Here is a 16,015-nt window from a genome sequence, read left to right as displayed (position 1 = left end):
AAAGAAAAGAAAAGAAAAGAAAAGAAAAGAAAAGAAAAGAAAAGAAAAGAAAAGAAAAGAAAAGAAAAGGAAGGGAAGGAAGGAAGGAAGGAAGGAAGGAAGGAAGGAAGGAAGGAAGGAAGGAAGGAAGGAAGGAAGGAAGGAAGGAAGGGTGAGATGATTACTTAGTCAGTCAGAATGTCCAGAAATTCTTCAGTGCCTCCCATGCCTGTTGAAGTAATATAAGGACCTGAGACATCATTACATTATACTCTGCAAAAGTGTGCAAATTATTTCTTATCTTCTTGTCTGATTCCAAAGTATTGCATCTGAATAAATACTTTTAGGTAAAGGAAGTGGCAAAAGCAACCTTTTTCATTTTCTTTTGATTTGAAGTTTTATTTTGTCTGCTGCACAGTAGCCTGAATTTGTACCAACTATATGCCACTTGCCACACACAGCTGTGCTTATGTTAACAGGCAATCCATTCTCTGTTGTCTTACTGAGTTTCTTGAACACAGCATATATATGACTGGCTCCCAGGGTAACAGCCATGAATCTCAGAAACTGAAAGCTGCAAGAGAGATGAAAGCAGAAAGGCCACCTCATGGGACAGAGGGGGCTAATCCTCTTTAATTGAGTTTGGATTTTCTTTCACAGTGTGTACTAGTAAATAACTTTAGAAGCAAGAATATTCACTGAGGTAACGGTCTGTGTAAGAAAATACTGAAAGAAAATGCATTTTCCAAACATACAATACTTGCTGAGGTGTTTTTCTAAGTCAGGGTACAAAAACAGTACTGAAGGACCCAGGTGCGCCACTGTGGTGGAGCCACATGCCTCAAGTTTAAGTCACTTCAGCAAATCCATTTTAAAGGATCCCAAGACTAACAAATAGGAAGATTTGCACCAGCTTAATTTTAACTTTAAAAAGTAAAAATTAAGCCGGACAGGGAAAACTCTTTTCATAGGTATCTCTTAAACTAGAAAATACATGTACATGTTTCACTGTTTACTTAAATTATAGCTGTACATATATAGATGAGGCAAAAATGTAGGTTGGATAACCACGGAAGAAAATTTGAATAAACAGACATGGTTGTGACTGATAACTTGTTCAGAAATTATTTGTACAGAATGTCCCTGGAGAGAAGAGTGATTATCAGAAAATAGAGAAATGCATCATTTTCAATGAGCAAATCTTTAGCATTGAGTTATTTTTTGAGTGAAGGAAATCCAGAAGGGTTTCCTAAACAAACAGCGAGAAAAAATGTTCAGTCTCCCAATTCCTTTCATAGCGAAAGTCCCTGAATGGCTCTTAAAACTGGGGTTTTCACCCAGGCAGATGGAACAGATAACTTCTTGTGGTACCTGTCTGTCTCCATAAACTACAACAGAAATTTCTACAACCAGCTCAGTCTAAGTGTCTTAGGAAACCAAATCCAGTCAAAGTCTGAGATTTTTAAGAATCAATAGAAACTAAAACCTTGCATTTTCATTTCACAAAGAAATATGCTTGACTTGGTCTACAAATATTTCCCGTTACTATGAATCTCTAAAGCTTTGTTTAGTGCTTGCCACGTCCTTGTTTTGGAGAGTTCCTTCTAAAATATTTTCAACAATATACTTGGAAATTGCTTGAAATTTGTCTAACACTGGAAAGAAAAACCAAAACCCAACCCAAACAAAACAAAAAAACCAACCAAGCAAAACAGACACAAAAACCATTGAAGGAGACATGGATTTTGTTGATGGGTGGTGTTCAGGTTTTCCAAGGCTATCTAAAACAATTCTGTCAACATTCAGTATTAGACTAGTATCTCTAATTTCCTGAAGGGATAGGCTTTCCCACACATAGTATATTTTTTCTTTGGAAAAGTGAGACCCTAAGAATGAAAGTTTGGAATGAGGAGTTGGCCAAGTACCCAATGCTTCAGGGTAAAACAGTGTGCTTCAGTTATGCTGTAAAACAGATGCCCCATGTCCTTATAGTTTTCCATTTCCAGGCTACCCAGGTATATTTTACATTTTCTGAAATGTGCCTATGGCCAAACAATTCTTCACAAGTTTCTTGAGCCATTTTCCTCCCCAGAATGAGACATTATGAGAAATATGACCCAGTGCAAAGAATGAAAAAATGGAGTGCATATGACCACTGAACCATATCTCATATAAATCATCACTGTAACATTTAACAACAGTTTTTCCTGTTGGTTGAAATATTTGAGACATTTTCTTCTTTGAAAGTTCAAGATTTTTCATGTGACAGAGAAAGCTATGTTCCCACCACTAGAAATGTTCATCCTGTTCCCCATATTGCAGTTTTATTCCAACTTACTTGATCATTTTTAGGTGTCAGCTTTGGTATTTTACTAACGCTACAGATGCTTTTTCAGGGGCCTGACTCCTGGAACCACAGGAATTCCTCAGCATTTTAGCTCTTCTGTACGAAAAATGAAGTTTCTGAATCACATGTTATTAAACAAAAGTATCGTCTGATTTTGTCCAAACAGACTGAAGGACAGAAGAGGAATTTCATAAAGCTCTGGAAAGTGATGTAAGAATTTTGGCTTGCTGTCTATTTCTGCAGTTTCTTCTCAAGGGCATAATTTCAGTATTAGCTAAATGTAGCTGAGAATTAATTTTAACAGTGGAAAACAAGATGTTACCTACCCGAGTAATGATCCATTGCTGGATCTATTGGACAAGAGAAGCCAAATCCTGTGGTGGGTACTTTACTAATGAATATTACATTTCCTTTATGAAAGAGACAGTTCTCAGATTGTTGGCTAATTAATGACATCTGTAAAATGTGTTTTTCTAATTAGTAACTAAATTTAAACTATGGCTCCTCAGAGCACGTCTGCTGCATAATAATATCCCTTTAAATTATGGCTTTGTCCCATGCCTAGTTGTGTTGTGATTATCAAGTAAGAATAAAACTCTTCTGGCAGGTGTTTTTGTTTCATGACAGAGTTGATAGCTTTGTGAATTGAAGTACTTTTATATGGTCCCATAACTCATTCAAACCTACACTGCAGGATGACTTTGTGCTTGTGCACACACAGAAAAATGGAGATAAATTCTTGCGATGCCCTTGCTTCACCAATTCTTCAATTAAACCACATACTGTTGAGAAGCAGGCACACACTGAAATTAATAGACCCACCTGCAAGGCTCTCCGTGTGGTGCTGCGTAGTCAGCACCTCAGACAGTATCAGGGATCTGAAGGAATGAACACACATTAAATATGACATTTCAAAGTAATACAATCCATTATAGAAGACAGTGCTTGCTTTGGAGAGAACTTGGCAGACAATGAAGTGATCAAAGGTGCTTTGATATGACTAATTTTGGCTTGCACAGCTGAGTTCTTCTGTGGCTGATGGAGATGATGAGAATAGTGTTCTCTTTTGTGTCTTCCTGAGGGAGGGATCAACAAATAGAATAGCCTATGCAGGTGACACAGTGATAAAGCATTTTTTTCTTTATTCCTAGCTCAAATTAAATGAAAGAACAAACAGTTGTAGACTGGGAAGTAAATTTAACTGAATGCCCTTTTCTTTGGTTCTGAACACTGAAAATTTCTAAGATTTATAAGAGAATTAGTATTACCTTGCAAATTCTGACCCTTCAGCAGACTAATTGCCAGTATGTCTTTCAGTGGACTGTGCAGTTTTGCTATTTGCTTCTGGGAAAATATGTGCCATTCTGCATTCTCACAGCACAGGTGTGCTTAACTGGGATGGGACTTTTACATCAGTAAGACTAATTTATGTATGTGTTATATTTGCAGTGTTTCTGTGAAGCATCGTAACAGAATTATATTGTCTGTGCCAGCAATTAAAGCTAGTAATAAATTATTATATGGATGCTTCTTACAAAGTATGCAATAGAATTATGAGTTAAATTGGACTAAGACACAGATGTTTAAAAGTATCAGTTGAAATTTAAAATCTCAATGAAAATAACAAGCCATTTTGTACTACCCAGAGAACTTAATGCCTAATGTTCTACCAATGTTTAATAACTTAAATGTCTCCAGCAACTTCCATAACTCAGCACTAGGCATTTGCAAATTAAGCAGCAGATACCCTCCATGGGAATGATTAGTCAAAGGCGATGGTGAATGGCTTAGGACCAGATTCCCTATGAATGCTGTTGAAAATCCTTGAAATAATTTGAGGTATTCCAAATGCTTACCAGATCTTTTTTCAGTGTGTTATTCACAATGATGGAGGAGATAACTGATGATGCTATTAACAACTTGCAGTTCCCAGGAATAATGCCATGAGTGTGCAAACTAGATGGACCTGCAAATCTGTCAACAGCACCCTGAGGCCATCCCAGGGGCAGGGACAATGGGACAGATAAAACAAGTCAAGGCTCAGGAAGTCACATGGAGGGACTCCTGACTACAGCCCACACAGTTCATATCCCAGGCTCTGCGACCATCCACTCTTCCAAAACACTCCCCTGAAGAAATCAGGGTTGTGAGAGAGTCCTGGAAGGGCAGAAAGCCAAAAATAAAAATTTCACAGCTATTTCTTGGCTCTAGTCCTGTGTTCTAGCTCCTTCCCTGAACTAACTTATGACAGGACTGCTTTTAACAGATGAATAACTTGTTTGCTGGGACCTTGGCTAGTGGAGACATAAACCTGTTACTGTTAAGTGGAGCTGTTCATCCTGTGAGAGTATATTCCCTCAGACAGCTATTTTCAACAATATTTTTCCTTTTTTCATGGAAAGACCAAAAGAGAAATTATTTGGTGCGTTTGGATTTTGTCCCTTCCTAGACTCTATCTTTTATCTGTGGAAAGACTGAGGATGGAAGAGGATCAGATACTGCCTTTCAGCTACTTTTTGGTCTTTTTCCTTAAGGCATGACTGAATCAAGGAGTCAGTTTCCAGCTGAATACCTTCTGGAAGAGGTTTCAGAATCAGAAGCAGTCTTTGAATGACTGCGCCAACATCTAACACAATCCTATTCCCCACCTTACTTCAGAGATTCGATGTGCTCTTACTGTTTAACTCTTCTTTCTCTCTCAAACCTCTCTCATGGCTGCAAGTTTGCTAGCACAATTTTTGTGAAAGATTGCTTTAGTTTAGCTCATACAGTGCTCTGCCTCTGTTCCACACCTCCAGAAAATCCTTACCTTCTCTTTTGTCATTATCTCCTCTCTCAGAATCATCAGTGTTGCAGTTTCTCCCTGGGGTTATTGCTAGTTGTCAGCCCTTCAGATCCTAGAAAACACTGCTGTTCACAGGCTGCACCTCAGTCCCCTCTACCCTTGAGCAATACGGAGCTTTGGGGGCTGTAGCTCCTCAGTCAGGAGAGCAACATGCATGCACTGAGACAGACTTTTTGGGGTCTCTGATGAGACTACTACTACTCCTGTGGGTTAGGTTTCTCCGTGAATTTCTTCCCATTGTTGTCAGGGAGATGCTGGTAGGGACACAGAAGCCTTTCTGGGTGAATAGTCAGCGATTAGGACACAAAGGGAAGTGACCAGTGACTGCCATGCCAATGGAGTTGCTTTGACTTGGAGAGTTTTGGCTGCAGGTTGGACTCTCCTGATCAGGGAATTTTTTGGGAATTGCTACATAACACCATGAAAGGTGCTGGTGATGATCTGAGACTTGGCTGGGGGGTGGGTCCCTCTTCCCTGCCGTTCGGGGATGGAGGAGAGCAGTCGTCTGGTATTCAGCTCTGGGGCTTTGCCATTGTGCTACAATGAAATCTGCCTGCTTTTCCTGCTTCTCCCTGCTGCCACTTGGTAGTGTGAGACTGGTTGCTGCCTGCATGAGTTTCAGGGGAATCATCTCCCTCTCCTCCCTCTTGTCAGAGGCCACCATTGACCTTGTTGGGCGTGAGTTGCTACAGCCTCTCTGCCTCTCCAGAGCCACCAGTGTCCCCTGCCAGCCGTGGTCATAACTACACCAAAGAGGAAACAGGGGTTAGTGAGTGAGAAACTTCTGTTACTCTGTTTGTTCTGCTCTGTCCCAGTAAAGAACTGTTACTCCTTTTCCTACACTTTTACCTGAAAGCCCTGTAATTTTCAAAGTTATAATAATTTGGAGGGAGGGGTTTTCTTTCCATTTCAGGAAGACTCCCACCTTCCTTAGTAGACAATTGTCTTTTAAATCACGACATTTTTTGGTGCCTGAACAGGGGCTTGAGAGGAAAAGAATGAAAGAGAATAAAAGTTCCTGGGTAACCCATTTGTGTTATCAGATATAGAAACCTCATTAGGCATTGCCATGTGTTCCAGCTTACCACAGTTCAGTTGGCACATGACTGCAGTTATGTTTTTCCATTTGCATGTCATTATCAAAACACAGGCCCTACAGCAAAGTGCATGTGACTTGTCAGGTTTATAGAATGGGTCAACTGGGTGAGGAATTCAATGCTTGTAAACCACTTTTGGAATGTGTGTACATGGCTATGTAACTATCACAGCCTAAGTTCATATCCTTGGGGTTTCACTAATATTATAGGGCAGGAACACTGGTATGTTTTCACCAAACCCTTCAGCCACTTCTTCAGTCCTACCACAACAGCTTTTGAAGGATTTAAATGTCCCCTAGTTGTTAAATGTATCATGCTGTTGCTGATGTTTTTGCTAAGCTTATTCAAAATGGTCCATTCAGAATTTAGAAACAGGGTGTGGTTGGCTTGGGTAGCTACCTCAAAATCTGCCCCAGAGATTTGGGATGCTGCCCTGGAACCTGCTGCAGGGGCTGGGGATGCTGCCCAGCAGCACCACCTGCAGTCAGAGGGAAAGGTGAATAGCAGAGCAGTGGAATCGACAGACAATGCAACTATTCAGGCTCCAGCCAAACCACAAGGACAGCCACAGCTAGCAGCAGTTGCCTTTGTGCAAAGGAGAAATTATAAAAACAAAGCAAGTATGCCCGGTTAACAGTGATGTGGTGGTACAATCCTGCCTGTCCCTCCCCTCCTTTCCAGGCTGCAGTGTGATCTGAGAAACGCTTGTTTAGGTCTTGTTCTTAAAAACAGCACTTGGGCTCGGCAATTTCTGAGCGTATCAGGAATACTGTATGCTCCCAGGAACTGCTAACAAGCTCCTGTTTTCCTTATGAACAACCTTGGAAAATATCCCTCTTGCCTGCATGGCATAACATTCCTGTTCTTACACTTTCAAAGAAAGCGCAGACCCAAACTGCGGCCAGGATGAAGCACTGTTATGACTAAAGACCACTCTCATGTGACCCTATAAACAGCGGTCCAAAATGGGGCCCCTTTGAGCTCTCCTGGACCACAGTGGCACTGTGACCAGCAATCTCCCTCTGAGTGGGATGCCTCTCAGAGCCAGCAAGCCCTCAGGTTTGCTATACCTGGAGGATTGCTGAAACACAACGTATCCTGAGATCCTCAAGGCCCAATCCTTCAACTGTCAGGAGATTCAAAGGCATCCAAAGTGAGTGTTCCACTGACTTCTAAGGGGAATTTTCCACAGGTTACCTTGCTTGCACTGAATGTTTCTGTCTGCATGCCCCTGTGTATATAGTATAGAAATTCTGAGAGAAATATTGCTTTCTCAGATGTTTAAATGCTGCAGATATCTGAGTATTCAGGCCTGTAAGTAAGGCTAAGTTGTATTTATAAGCTTATTAAAGTACTCCTAAGTGTTCTTTTGCTAAGTTGTTAAACATAAGTTAAGCAAGTGTTGCTAAGTGTCCTCCTGTTAAGTTGCTTGACATCAAAGTTATTAGTTGTAAGTTAGGTTAAATGCTGTTAAGTATTACTCCTCTCTTAGATCATTAAGATTAAGTTATAAATTAAACTTAAGTTATATGTTGGGTAAAAGATTTTTTTCCCCATGTTAAATAACTAGGCTTAAGGTATAAGTTAAGTACTGTCAACTTGGATCATTGATAAGCTTTTGGACCATGTTCCTTTTTATCCTGTCTTGACTATCCTTTTGTCACTGGTACCAGTCACACACACCCTGCCCCCACACCCCAGGTAGTTCTTGGTTCATTTTTACTTTGATTGCCTAGATTTGTTTGGTTTTGTTGTTGCTTGCTTTCCCTTGTTGTGATTAGTAAGTGGTAGAGTGTATCCTGCCAACAAACTTGTGCTTTGAGCCAACAAGTACTGTAAGGGAAAGCTGAAAAGAATTTTGAAGACACTTCAAGCCTTGTGATCGAGGCCGCAGCCCATGGATGGTGTGAGGCTGGTAGCAGATCCCCAGTGCACTGGGCTTCTCAGAGTTGGGTTGCTTGGGAATGCAGCCCAAAGTGGGTAGTAAACTCCATCTAAGGCCAAATATTGACATGAGACCAAGGGGTAGATCTAACCATGGACAGTATTTCCCGGGTTATCCATGACTGTGAGATGTGTGCTGCCATCAAGCAAGCCAAGCGAGTGAAGCCCCTCTGGTATGGGGGGCGGTGGTCCAAATATAAGTATGGGGAGGCCTGGCAGATTGACTACATCACACTGCCTCAGACACGCCAAGGCAAGCACTATGTGCTGACCATGGTGGAAGCCACCACTGGATGGTTGGAGACCTACCCTGTGCCTCATGCCACTGCCCGCAACACCATCCTGGGCCTGGAAAAACAAGTCCTTTGGAGACATGGTACCCCTGAGAGAATTGAGTCAGACAATGGGACTCATTTCAAGAACAGCCTCATAAGCACCTGGGCCAGAGAACACGGCATCGAGTGGGTGTACCACATTCCTTATCACGCACCAGCGGCTGGGAAAGTGGAACGGTGCAATGGGCTGCTTAAAACCACCTTGAAGGCACTGGGTGGGGGAACTTTCAAGAACTGTGAAATGCATTAGGAAAGGCCACATGGTTAGTTAACACCTGAAGTTCCACCAACCGAGCTGGACTCTGAGCCCTTGGGAACACCAGATGGAGATAAGGTTCCAGTGGTACATATGAGAGGTATGCTGGGAAAAACTGCTAGGAATAATTCTGCCTCCAGCAAAGACAAACCCATCCATGAGGTTGTCTTTGCTCAGGAACCAGGCTGAACCTGGTGGGTGATGCGGAAGGATGGAGAGACATGATACATACCTCAGAGGGACCTTGTTTTGGGGTAAATCATCTGTCATACCGTGCCTGTATCTAGATCTAGATATGTATAGTTAGGGTAATGTATGCATATATATAGTTTAAAAGTTTAAGTTTGATGCAACTTGTGGGTAGATAATGTTTGGTTTAGAATTTTTCCTTTTGTTTCCTTCTCTCATGGAATTTTGTCCCATCAGCCGCTAAGAATCCGTAACTATGAATACTTAAGAAAACAAAAGACGTAGCTGGGTGTCACAACATTCCATTGACAAGGCCCTGGCTGGGGGTGGGTTGCGGGTAATACCATGAGAATAAAAGGTGAAGGGGGTTCCCCCAGAAGTTTGGCTAGCTTTTTGGGCAGTCTGGTTTCTGGGTTTGGGAGAGGAAGGAGCTATTTGCCATTTTCCCTGCCACCTGACTGCTTGGAACTCAGAGCCAGTGCATGTGGAACCAGAATATCAGGACCGGCTCTCACTGGACCCTCCACCCACGACATGTTGCCATGGCCACTCCTGTGTGCTGGACAATGAGATCCTGGTTTGCTGTGGTTTTCCTGCACTGAAAGTCTGCCTTTTTTGTTTTTCAGCTGTTTTGCAGGGGGTCTGGAGCCAACGTGTGGGGTGTCCCTGTAGGGGCCACCTCTGCCCAGTAGTCTGGCAATCACGACCAGCTGCTGCCCATGACTTCCCATGTTCGGCCAAGAGGCCACTAACCACATGGTCTCCAAGCTCACATCAGAGCATCCCCTGCAGACACAGGGGAATCATTGCACCTCCCCTGCCTACCAGGAGCTTGCCAGCATTCCTGCTGTTTGTGGCCATAACTGCACCAAAGGGGAAACTGCTTCAGGAGCAGGAAGAGATTGTTTATTGTTTTTCTGGTTTTATTTGTTGCTGCCATTGTTGTTGTTTGTTTGCCTTGTTATACACATATATACTAGTAAAGAACTATTATTTGTTTTCCCATATCTTTGCCTGAAAGTCCCTAAATTTCAAAGTTATACTAATTTGAAGGGAAGGGAGTCATATTCTCCTTTCCAAAGGACATTCTTGTCTTCCTTGGCAGACACCTCTCTTTCAAACTAGGACAACTTTGTGCTTAATATTAAATCTGACTTTTGCTTATACCATTGTTAGTAATTTTTTTAAGCAATCTCAAACACGCTCATTCATGAGAGGTACCAGGGCCCTGAAAAACAGCAGAGGAGCCTGTGATCATCACTGAGTCCCTGGCATTTGACCATCTTGGTGGACTGTGGAAGGACATTACATGATGGAGATTTGCAGCCATTCCAGCCAGGTTGATGTGAGTTTGGGACGTTATGGCTGAAGGCATGCAACTTGATGGTAATGAAGAAAGGTTTTTGAGATCCTTGGCCTGGGATGTGGGTATCAAGCAGGCATTCATGAGGAAGCTAATATGTTTTTCTCTCTGTGAGTGGCTTCTGACAAGTGTAAGAGAAAGGTTTGCTTACAGACACTGCCTACAGGAGCATAATCATGAAAAGCCCTGAAAGACCATGGAGGATGGGATCCAACACCTGAAAGAAATTGTGATGATGCCCTTTCAGGATTACCTAAAAACAGAGACCAGATAAATAAAAAAAACCAAAAACAAACAAACAAAAAAAACCTGATATAATTGTTGAAGGGCCTTCAGGTACATTTCAGGCAGATGAAGCTCACCGAGGGGCTACACCAAATAAATGGATGATGGGTCATGAGTTTTCCCACTTTTAAAAGTTTGGTCCATTTGCGTATTAGGGGTTAGTCTTCCAATTACAGCTTCAGTAATGAAGTCATGAACCCTCAGTTTGCTCAACCCCAACTCACTTTTGTCTACATTTCTGAGGGCCTGAGACAGTAAGTTGTCTTAGATTCCCAGGCCTAGAGAGGAATTATTTTGTCTGACCAAAATGCGAAGGCAATAGTTAGCACTGTTATACCAAGTTTGATGTTTGCCAAACAACAGTGCACCTATGAAAAATCATTTATTCATTCTCCTCTGCTATAGTTAATCATAGGGGGGGAAAGAAAATACATGGGGTGCAATAAGGATTAGGAGATAACACTTTAATAAAAGGCAAATCAGACTCAAAATTTAAAAGATATAAAGAAAGATTTATTAACAGAATTACAAGAAAATAATGAGAACTGCAATAAACTTTTAGAACACCTTTCCCCCCCACCCCAGCCCATTCTTTCCCACCAGCGCAAGGACACAGACAACACAGGGGACTTTTTAGTCAGCTTGTCAATTCTAAAAATTTTTCTTCTGTTCACTTAGGGAGAGGATTCTTTTGCTTTGCCATGGAGTCCATTCCATGGGAGACAGTTGTCTGTGAACTTTTCCAATGTGGTTCTAATTCCCACAAGTAGCAGTCTGCCCAAAGCCTTCTGCAATGTGAAGTCCCTCCCATGGGCAGTCTTCCCACAGCTGCTTTTTCTTATGCGGGCCATTTAGTTTACGTGGTTTTTGTTTTAAGGATGAGGTGCTCTAGTATAAAAGCAAGGGTCTTCTGTCTCTAGAAGAAGGGTTCTCTCTCACTGTGTTCAAGCCTCTCACCAGATCACAGCTTTTCAGCATCCACATACTCCAGCACAAGTGCCCTTTTCTCATGGGCTGTGGGTGAATGCTGCATCCCCCCATGCACTTCATGAATTTCAAGGAAACAGTTTGTTGTCTAATAGTCCTCACCATGGCTTGCAGAAGAATCTCAGTTCTGATGCCAAGAGCACCTCCTCCTCACTCTTTTTCACTGACCTTAGTGTTGCCATGTTGTTCGCCTCATGCGTCTTCACCTTTTCCTTCTTCCTGACTTAGAAGAGAATTGGTGCTTGTAGGTTCATTTGTTCTCAAGTTCTATCACTTGAAAAATCTTTATAGATTTCTGAAGCATTGAAATGTTGATCTCATCTGGGTTCTGCAGTCAGGGTATCGCCCGCTGTGCCTCTCGCTGCAGATCACATGGTCTCACCCAACACTGCACAAACTGCACCGGTTGCTGGCTGGCTCCACTCTGAGCCTTTTCTCCACGTGGGCCATGAAAAAAAACTGCTGCTGCCACTTTTGTCCTTCAGTCTGCAGCATGGCTGACTAAAAGTGGCTAAGTAAATAAAGTCCATTGTGAGCCATGCTGAGAGAGCCATGGTTGCCCAGTGTTGCCCTGGCCACACGGCTGCTTGTGGTACTGGGATGGCCCCCGGCAGCATGACCCAGTGGTTGCACTGGGATGGGGTCCAGTGGCTTCCTCTAAGTTGGGCTGCTGACCCCACAGGGGAGAAGGCTCTGCCATCCCCGCCACCTCTCTTTAGAAAGCAGGGAGCAAGAATGATTCCTGAGTTTTTTCATTCTTAAATATGTTATCATAGAGGCTTTTCCAGCTTCTCTAATTGGCTTAGCAGTGCGCCAGTTCTCAGAGTCAGACAGTGATTGGTTTTGTCAGGCACAAAGAAAGCTGCTAGCAGCTCCTCACAGAGAATCACTTTTGTAGCAGATTTTTTCCCTCTTCACTACAAATCAATTATTGCACAACCAGCACACCTAAACGTTTCACTACAGTTACGGTACAAATTTCCCACTACCATTCTAGTGTATCTTACAACACAGCATTGGTTTTATTCTTTATTTCTCCCAATTAATATCTTTATCGCAAAGTCCTTGTGATTGCCCACATTCTCCACCAAAAATGTGATGGGTTGACACTGTCCAAACACCAGTGCACCCACAAAAATAATTGACACATTCTCTTCTGTTACAGTTAAGCATAGGAGGAAGAAGGGAGATTCATGGGGTGAGATAAGGATTAGGAGAAAACACTTTAAGGGTAAAACAGGCTTAAAACTTTAAAAGGTATAAAGAAAAAGTTATTTACGAAATTAAGAGGATAAGGAGAACTAAAAAGACACCTTTCGAACACCTTTTTCCCCACACCCATCAGCCCTTCTTCCCTTCCCACCAGCATCACAGGGAGAAAAATCATGGTATTTTTAGTCAGTTTGTCAATTCTAATAATCTTTCTTCTGTTCACTTAGGGATAGGACTCTCTTTTGCTTTGCCATGGAGTCCATTCCATGAGAGACAGTTTTCTGTGAAATTTTCCAGCATGGTTTTAATTCCCACAAGTAGCAGTCTGCCCAAAGCCTTCTGCAATGTGAAGTCCCTCCACAAAGTGAAGTCCTCCCATATGCTGCTGGGATGGCCCCCGGTAGCATGGCCCAGAGTCTGTGCTGGGACTGAGTCCATGTCCCCCTCTGGGAAGGAGATCTGGCTGGCCCCACTGGGGTGGAGGCTCCACTGGTTCCCCCACCCCTCTTTAGAAACTAGCAAGCATAAGAGCTTCTTGCAGTTTTTTCATTCTTAAATATGTTATCATAGAGGCGTTTCCATTTTTTTAAATTAGCGTAGCACTATGCCTTTCTCGGAGCTAGCCAGCAATTGGTTTTGCCAGGCACAAAGGAAGCTTCTAGCAGCTCCACTTCCTTGGCTGACTTTTTCCTTCTTCACCACAAATCAATTAATGCAAAACCAATACATTCCACCCCTTGCCTCTGTGAATCACATATTTGAGAATTATTATCAAAATTACATTCAAAATATACCCTTAGAACAAGAAAAAATCACTAAAAAAATAGAAGAAAAGAATTTTCTACACTAAATTTAAGGCATAATGACAGCACAGAAATAAAAAGACAAATTATACAAAGATCCAGCCCTTGTATGATGGGTTGACGTTGGCCAAATGCCAATGTACCTATGAAAATCATTTATTAATTCCTTCTGCTTTAGTTAAGCAGAGGAGGTGAAAAGAAAACACATGGGGTACGATAAGGAGAAAACACTTTAAGAGAAAAATGCTCTCAAAACTTTCAAAGGTATAGAGGAAAAAAATTGTTAACAGAATTAAAAGTGTATAATGAGAACTAAAATAAACCTTTAGAACACCTTTTCCCACCCCAGTCCTTCTTTCTTCCCCACCAACAGCACAGGGAGACAAAATATGAAAATTTTAGTTAGTTTGACACTTCTTAAGATCTTTTTTCAGTTCACTTAAGGAGAAGAGTCTCTCTTGCTATGCCATGGGGTCTTTCCTATGGGAAACAGTTTTCTGTGATCTTTTTCAAAGTGGTTTCAATTTTCATGGCTAATAGTCCACCCGGAACCTGTTTGCAATGTGAAGCCCCTCCTGTCTTCCCATGGGAGGGAACTGCAGTCTTCCCACCAATGCTTTTTTCCCACAAACTGCAGTTTTTAAAAGATGAGTTGTTATAGTATAAAAACAAGGGTCCTCTCCCTCTATGTCTGAAAGCAAGGGTTCTTGCTCTCTGTTGAAGCCCTCTTCACCACAAATCAATTAATAAAAAACCAGCACAGTTAACTTGTGACTCACATTGTAATAACAACCAGTGCTGGAGGAATTTTTCAATTATAGATGCCAATCTCCTGTGACTTTCTAATTTTAATGGGAATTGTTTTTGCCTTACTGGTATGGCTCCTGGTTTGAGTGCAATACTCACTAGTCTGCTTGTTTGGATTGTCCTGGAACATCACTGGCTCACATTATTGGGTTGACAGCGTTTTCACCCTCAGTCGGGATTTCATCACATTTTTCCTGTATAAAAAGTGCGGCAACTTCAACAAATTTAGACTCAGGAATTATAACTTGAACATCCCTTCCTTTTTTAAATTTAATTTCTGCTTCCAATTTTTCCAGTAGATCCCTCTCCAGCAATGATTTGGGATAGTTAGGCATATAAAGGAATTGGTGAGTTACCCAGTGCTTAGCCACTTTGAATTTTAAAGGTTGGAAGAAAGGCCATGCAACACTTACTCCCGTAACCCCAATGACAGTACTGTGACTGTCTTGGGGTGACTTTATGATGTTTGTATGCCCAATCATCTGTTCTGTTGGTGTTGAATATTGAGTTCTGCAGCTTTAAGATTGCTTCCAGGAGTGAAGGGGGAGAGAAGAAGTGCAGTTTGTTATCAGATACTGCACTTGCTTCCCCAGATACTTCACACAGATTCTCTGCAGTGGACAGCAGGAGAGAGCTCTCCTTTGCTTTTAGTTAGTTTTTCTGGCTAGCTGAGGCAAAGTTTCCTGGACTGTGGATTTTCTTTCCTTTTTCTTGGAATTGTTCGAACCTGCTCTGGACTGAAAACCCAGAAGAGCACCGGGAGCTCACACCTGTGTCCCACCAGGCCTGGCCTGGGCTGTGACATTTCCCAGCTCTGGAGGGACTGAGAGAGCTGGGCTGCTACCCACGGAAGGGACTCTGATGGATTTGTCATCTCTTTGGAGCGGCAAAAGATTTTGCTGTTTAGTATTGTTCATTTTTGTGCTGGGAAGTGCTTTACCCCTTAAATAAACAGGGTTTTTTCCACTTCTCTCCAAGGAAATATTTCCCCAAACAAGCTGGGGGAAGGACTTCTTGAATCTGTTTCCTAGAGGGACCCCATTCAGAGGTTTCCTTGCAAATTTGCCCTAAACCAGGACAAATAAATATTGGTGCCTAGCGTGTAGCTCAAGAAAGTGGAAAAAACCCTGTTCTGATTGCATTTTTGTTGAAATTACTCTGTGTTGGGGTAAAGCAGTCAGTAGCCATGCTGTTTGAATTCATAATGTCTCTCGGGGTGGAGGCATTCATGTGTCTGGTCCCTAGGCTTTTTTGAGGTTTTAATACCTGCTGTATTTCATTATTTGGTTTATATTTTGCACTCAAATAGTTACTCCTGCGGTTCCCCCATGGTCTGTTATATGGTTTAACCCTCCCCCTTCCCCTTTTTCACCCTGGCCAGGCTGGATTTGCCATGACCTGGGGTTCCTCCACCTCTTACCAAGGTTTGAAAAGTCCCACCTTTCCCATGATTGCTCTCTCTTTCCCTGGAACCCTTCTGGAATAAAGCTTGGGTTATCCTGGGAAGAAGAGCCTCCTTTAATCTTTTGCTTTTTCCATGCTGAATTTCCTCCGTCTCTGACCGGA

The sequence above is a fragment of the Cinclus cinclus genome, chromosome 2, assembly GCF_963662255.1.
Source record: "Cinclus cinclus chromosome 2, bCinCin1.1, whole genome shotgun sequence".
In the NCBI taxonomy this organism is placed as follows: Eukaryota; Metazoa; Chordata; class Aves; order Passeriformes; family Cinclidae; genus Cinclus; species Cinclus cinclus.
Note: the sequence above shows the minus strand (reverse complement) of the source record.